Source organism: Mus caroli, chromosome 4 (assembly GCF_900094665.2).
Source record: "Mus caroli chromosome 4, CAROLI_EIJ_v1.1, whole genome shotgun sequence".
Lineage (NCBI taxonomy): Eukaryota > Metazoa > Chordata > Mammalia > Rodentia > Muridae > Mus > Mus caroli.
The window spans coordinates 71,235,339-71,242,579 of NC_034573.1; the positions used below are offsets into that span (position 1 = coordinate 71,235,339).

General features: G+C 37.5%; 1 pseudogene; it reads left to right on the forward strand.

The window, feature by feature from the left end:
• Window positions 1-1,948: 1,948 nt before the first annotated feature.
• LOC110292079 lies at window positions 1,949-3,310 on the forward strand (annotated as a pseudogene).
• Window positions 3,311-7,241: the final 3,931 nt, after the last annotated feature.

Genomic DNA, 7,241 nt, shown 5'->3' on the forward strand with positions numbered 1-7,241 from the left:
GCAACCCTATAGGTGGAACAACAATATGTACTAACCAGTATCCCAGAACTCTTTTCTCTTGCTGCATATGTATCAAAAGATGGCCTAATAGGCCATCACTTGAAAGAGAGGCCCATTGGACTTGCAAACTTTATATGCCCCAGTACAGGGGAACGCCAGGGCCAAAAAGTGGGAGTGGGTGGGTAGGGGAGTGGAGGAGTATGGGGGACTTTTGGTATATCATTGGAAATGTAAATGAGCTAAATACCTAATAAAAAATGGAAAAAAAATAAAAAAAACATATAAACCATTCCTCTGAAAAGAAGTGTTTATATTTGTGGAGAAAACAGAAAGCATTTGTATTTCAGATGTATTCCAAGCTGACACTTCCATACTTTCATTGCAGGTTGAACTTTTATTCTTCTTACTGGTTCAAGGTTCATCTTACTAAGTTTTGTGGAGCAATGGCGTGTTCTTAGGGTGTTGCCTGTGATTCAAGACTAAGTCAACAGGATACCAATACATAGAGTTCTCAAACACCTTAACGGGGAGGCCTAGTGTGAGGTATTGGTTTACTGGATGTCTTACCTTAAATTTTATTGTGGAATGTTATGATCCCCCCATTTTCACCTCTATGGCTTCCTGTTTGACAGCAGGACACTTTTCTACCTGCACAGGCTTTCTCCATGACGTATGTGGCCCGGAATAATCTAATGTCCTTTAACCTTAAAATTGCCACGTCCTTAAAACATAAGCAACCAGAAACCTTAAACGAGAAACAACATAAACCTTACCTCAACAAAAAATAAAATAACACCAAATAAACAGAATAAATATGTTGAGAAGGGGTGACCCTAAACAGGAGAGTTCTTACCAGCAAGCATTCCACAAGTTGACATAATGTTAAGAGTTTTCTGGCATTCAGAGAAAAGGGAGAGTGGTTAGTAGAGAGGCAGGAAAGAAGGTGGATGCCTACTCTTAATAGTAAGGGATGACACAGCTGATAAGTTGCTCTGAGTATGGCCCGTTTTGCTTTGTACAAGATACACAGTGACCACCATCACTGTACCTCTAGGAAAACCTAATTCCTCACATGTCAGAGAGCTCATAATAATATTCCTATAGCATCAAGTACTATGATGAACACCAGCTTTACTGGGAAAATTCTAGAGCTATTTATGAACTTTACCATGCTAAACACAAGTTTTAAAGTAACAAGAAAAACAAAACTCTGCCAAACAAACAAACAAACAAACAAGCAAAAACATTTCTTTTCTATTAGGAAACTACATCATTATCATTATTCCATTTCAGTGTTATATGTGCTCCACTGTTCCTCTGAGCTCAGAATTCTGCATCACAGAACTCAGGCACCAGAAATATAAATTAGCATCACCATGTACATGGGAAAAAATAACATGCAAAAGAAACAAGTTTGGGTTGGGTTGTGACCAACCTATGGATACCAGGAATTGTTCTCCTTCAGTTCCCTTAGCAGTGGCAACATTTGTAGTACATGCTTTGAAAACCCTGGCTATTATCCATTTTAAACCTTGTTATTAACTTTAGAGTTCTCATGGAAAAAAAATGTTCTTGGATCTATTGTTTACTCTTCCTAATTCCTGTGTTGATTGGAATGAACAATTAGGTAGAAGAGTCACCCACTGAGGGAGTCTGTCTGTGGGTTGTACTGAAAATATTTGCCGAACAGAACTATTAGTTGTAATGCCATCCTTGACCTTTTCTGGTCCCTTTATCTGGGACATAAATAGTATGCCCTTTATAATGAATGTCACAGGTAAGAATAAAGGAGAAAAACCCATATGAAGCCAATGTACATGCCAAAATCTCCAAGGCAATTCTAGACCTAATATGCTCAAACATCGCATTCCATAACCAACCAACCAAACAGACACCTTTAAGGCAGAGATGTACCTTTGACATTTTAATAGCAAGAAATTGGTGAATTATGACTAGATATAAATTACAAATGAAATGTGACAGGACTAGAAAAAATGTAAAACACTTTTAGGTGACTGGAACTCAACATTTTATTTAGGTAAGAGTTAAATAACTCCAGCTAAGAAAAGGAATCAGGAAAGCAACAGAATCCCATTCAGATAGGAGGAGAACTGGATGTAATTTAGTTTAAGTAACTGTACTTTTAATCCTCTACATAGAGAAGAGCAGAGAAAACAAAATCCCTTTCTGTGGTCATAGCAATGATGTCTTTTACTAATACATGCGCATGTGTTAACATATATATTTTTAAACTACATTAAATATCTAAGAAAGCAAATTTAGAGAAAACCTAACATGCACAAAATGTCATGAAAGGGGGAAGTTTCTAGGTTACCAACCTAAATCTAAATTATTACTCTATTTATTGAAGGTTATGTGTTAGATTTATCTCAGAGCAGGATCACGACTAGGCATAAGGATAATACTAGAGGTCCCATTGTCTCAGCTGCCTTGGAGGATTCAGACGGGATTGGTAAGGCACCTCTGATACAACCATGACAGACGGGATAGAGTTACTATTTCAAATATTAAGAAACCCTTGGTGGGAACAACATGGGAAGACATCATGGGAAGCAGACTGAGAGAGAGCAAAGTAAACCTTCGAAATCATATGCAATGTCAAATCAGTGGCCTGTCCCTTAAAAAAAAAAAATGATGCACCCCAAGCAAAACGTAAAATGAACAAAAAGAAAAAAAGAGTACTTGAATGAAGGTGTGAATGGATTCATGGGATACTTGATACATAGCTCACAGATGCTTCACAATGGAGAGCTGATAGTTGCTAGACAGGAAATAAGTGAAGAAATTGCAGAGGCCATAAAGAAGGATAGCTGATGGGATACAAGACAGGTAAAAAGACAAGCAGCAAAGAAAATGACAATGATATATTTCCATAGTAGAAAACCTAGCCATGGAATTTCTGATTGCCCAGCTGCACTAGAAAGTCAAGACACGGGTATTGGTATTTGTTACCCCTGCTGGTCCATGAGGTCATGAAGTACAGAGGTAGCACAGACCCTGAGCATGGTAAATTTCATTTTGAAAAATGTTATGTCTGCTGAGAAATGGGACGCCTGTCTAGGTCCTGCTCTGATAATATCAAGGGATGCTATGCTGCTGGTGGCATCTGTAAATTCTTTGGCTCTGTGGGACATTTTAAGAAGATTGCCCTGAAAATCAGAACTCAGATGGGAGCATCACAGTTGATCACTGGACAAAAGGAATGAGTGCAGACTATGATGACCTTCTGGATGTGCCCCAACTGCAGACAGCTAAAACGAAAGTACCCAAAGTTGTTAACTTTTTATAAGAATTGATACTATTGTCAAGGTTATTTCCCAAAGTAGGCCTTTCATGGTTAGAGCTGGGCAGCTATGGAGGCAAGCCTGTGTTATAAACACCACTCTGACCTTGGTGGGGGCAAGTTGCCTGCAATCTGACTATCAAGGAGTACAGTGTGATTAATTGTACTCTCTAGACTTGTATGTGTATATCTGTGTCAGTCTATCTTTCCATCTGTCTGTCAGTATTTGACACAGATTCTATGTAGCTTCTCTGTGTGTGTCTGCACTTGAGACAGACTTCTGGGTAGCCCAGGTTGGATTCAAACTACTAAACCTGCCTCAGTGTCTGGAGTACTGAGATTACAGGCAAAGTTGGAATTTAAACATAACTAAGTGCCTGTATATTGATTGTGGCAGCCATCTCTATAAATGTAAATTATCAATCAAAATTGACCCCTAAGCAAAGCACAAACCTTTGAGTCTATGAATAAATATTTTGTTATATGCTATTAATTCAGAATATCAATTTATGATAATAGAAATTTACTTATATGTTGTAACACAAGTCTTAGTACCTTTTACTAATTTTTAATACTGAATAAAATTCTGTAGCAGTTTGTAAAAAAAATAAATACTAAAAAGAGAAGCATTTAAAGAACGTGTACTTTGGGAAAGAGATTAACTGGAATGTGTTACTCATGAATAACAGAGAAGGCACAACTAGTATTTCAACGTGCCAAGTCATTTATCTTGAGTCATCACTTCATAATATTTTGAAGTGGAAAAGAATTTGAGAATATAATACACAACTCCTCCCCTGAGAAGCAGCTTGTGACTGACAGACTGACCTAATTACCTTCATTCACTGTGGCTATATTTTTTAAATGTGATTCTGTTTTGTTTTTTGTTTTGTTTTGGGTTTTTTTGTTTTGTTTGTTTTTTGTTTTTTTGCTGTCATTAACAGTACTTGAATTGCTATCTACTAAAATGCAATTAAAACAAGCATGAAAATAGAGCACTGGTAACTGAGGCTTACATGCTGACATCAAAGACAATCAACTATGTAGGCATGTAAGAGACCAGAGTCCATCATTCAATCAGGGTAAGGGAAGAAGTGTTTACCTTGATTTGCATGTACAATTAAGAAGTTATGTCTATTCTTTATCCCCAAGCTATTTAATTTTCTTTTTTACTCATTTCATTCATTTTCTCTTCATTCCTAAGATAAGAAAAACGAAATTACGGAAAATGACTCACAGGATAAACACAGGTGGGGTGAATGATTAAAGCCCTGACTCTTAAGTCCTTCCTTCTTTGCCCAGGGGCAGGACTGTGAAGCTTGGCCACTCTTTGTCCTGACTGCTTCCTTTGCACATGCTCATTACTCATGTACTCCATGTTTTTGTTTCACTGAAACACCATTTTAGTGTCTCTCTGCCACTTGGTTTCATTTAAAGAGTGAGTTTCATTGATTTCCTTAGTTCTTTTTAATTGAAAAGCAGTGAACCCTCCTGCCTCAGCTTTGCAAAGGCCACGTTTTCTTAATCTACTTTTACACAATAGTTCATGTTTGCAATATAGTAATGTATTGAACTACCTTTGTCCTATTAAGAACCAGAATAATGGTGCGTTCTGGTGCAAAAGAATATTGCCTTGTACAGTGTTTAAATTAGGGTATCTATTGCTGCAGACACCATGACCAAAAATGAAGTTGGGGAGGAAAGGGTTTATTGGCTTACATTTTACACTCTAGTCCACCACTAAAGGAAAACAGGACAGAAACTCCAATAGGAAACATTAGGCAAGGGCTGATGTAGAGACCTTAGCAGTGTTACTGCTTTTACTGCCTTGCTTTCCATGGCTTGTTCAGCCTGCTTCCTTATAGAAATCAGGACCACCAGCCTAGGGCTGATACCACCCATCTCAGAAGGGCTGAGCTTTCTGCCTTCAAGCACTAATTTAAAAAAATAATATTAAAAAAAAAAAACCTGCTCTACAGCTAGGTCTTATGGACGTATTTTCCCAATTAAGGATTCCTCCTTTTCAATAATTCTAGCTTGTAATCAAGTTGTCATAAAACTATCCAGCATATTTGGCCACTTTTATTTTGTTTGCATATTTATTTATTAGATATGGAGATAATTACTTTCCCACACAGTTCAGGAATATTAATTGAGCAGCTCTTGGGATTTTCGTAAGCTCTATATTAGTTACATTTTTGTTGTTGTGGTTAAGACACCGTGACCCAGGCAGTTACTATAAGAAAGGATATATTTGACATACAGTTAGAGGGCTAAGAGTCCACTGTGACAGGGAAGCATCTCAGCAAGGGGCAGGAATGATAGTAGGAGCAGGAAGCCAAGGGCTCACATCTCCAAACTAAACATGAAAGATAGTTCAGGAACTGTTGTAATTTAAGACTTTTCATCTCAATGCCCACACTCAGTGACACACTTCCTCCAGCAAGACTGCCCTACCTAAACCTTCTCAAAAGAGAACAACTAATCTGAGACCATGTATTTACAAGCCCTAGATTGTAAAGGACATGTCTGTTTTGTTGCTGTTGTTTGGTTTTGGTTATAGTTTTATAAAGGACATGTCTTATTCCAACCACTGTACTCCATTCCCTGACCCCATAGGTTCATGATAATATTAAAAGATAAAATGCACATAGTCCAACTTCAAGAGTTACCATATTTTTTAAATTCTCAATACTATTTCAAAATCTGAAGTCTGTGAGATGTGAGGTAATTTCTTAAATTTAATCCAACTGTAAAATAAAATAGAAAATCATAAAATTCTAATGTATAGGGCAAAGAATATATGGTACTATTCCAAAAAGTTGGAATAGGGCATATTAAAGATGTTAAGGCTTAGATAAAATAGTAAGGCCTAGATGGGATGATAAGGCCTAGGTAAAAATGGTAAAATTTTAGTATATAAATAGAGTATTAAGGCTTAGGTAACTGTTACTTGTCTAGCCTGACATTTTGTGCTATTACTAATATTATAAAAACATTTCATATATATCTATATGTATATATGTGTGTGTGTGTGTGTGTATGTGTGTGTGTGTGTGTTGTTACTAAGAAACTTCCTTTTTTTAAATTTTATTTCTTTTTAATTAGGTATTTTCTTCATTTATATTTCCAGTGCTATCCCAAAAGTCCCCCATACACTCCCACCCCACTTCCCTACCCACACAATCCGAATACTTGGCCCTGGCATTCCCCTATTCTGAGGCACACAAAGTTTGCATGACCAATGGGCCTCTCTTTCCACTAATGGCCAACTAGGCCATCTTCTGATACATAAACAGCTAGAGACACTAGCTCTGGGGGTACTAATTAGTTCATATTATTAATCCACCTATAGGGTTACAGATCCCTTTAGCTCCTTGGGTACATTCTCTAGCTCCTCCATTGGGGGCCCTTTGATCCAACAAATAGCTAACTGTGAGTATCCACTTCTGTGTTTGCTAGGCCCAGGATTATCTCACAAGAGACAGCTATATCAGGATCCTTCCAGCAAAATCTTGCTAGTGTATGCAATGGTGTCAGCATTTGGAGGCTGATTATGGGATGGATACTGGGATATGGTAGTCTCTACATTGTCCGACCTTTTGTTTCAGCTCGAAACATTGTCTCTGTAACTCCTTCCATGGGTGTTTTGTTCCCAATTCTAAAAAGGGGCAAAGTGTCCACACTTTGGCCTTTGTTCTTCTTGAGTTTCATGAGTTAAAAAATTGTATCTTATATCTTGGTTATTCTAAGTATCTGGGCTAATACCCACTTATCAGTGAGTACATATCATGTGAGTTCTTTTGTGATTGGGTTACCTCACTCAGGATGGTGCTCTCCAGGTCCATCCATTTGCCTAGGAATTTCATAAACTCATTCTTTCTAATAGCTCAGAAGTACTCCATTGTGTAAATGTACCACATTTTGTGTATCCATT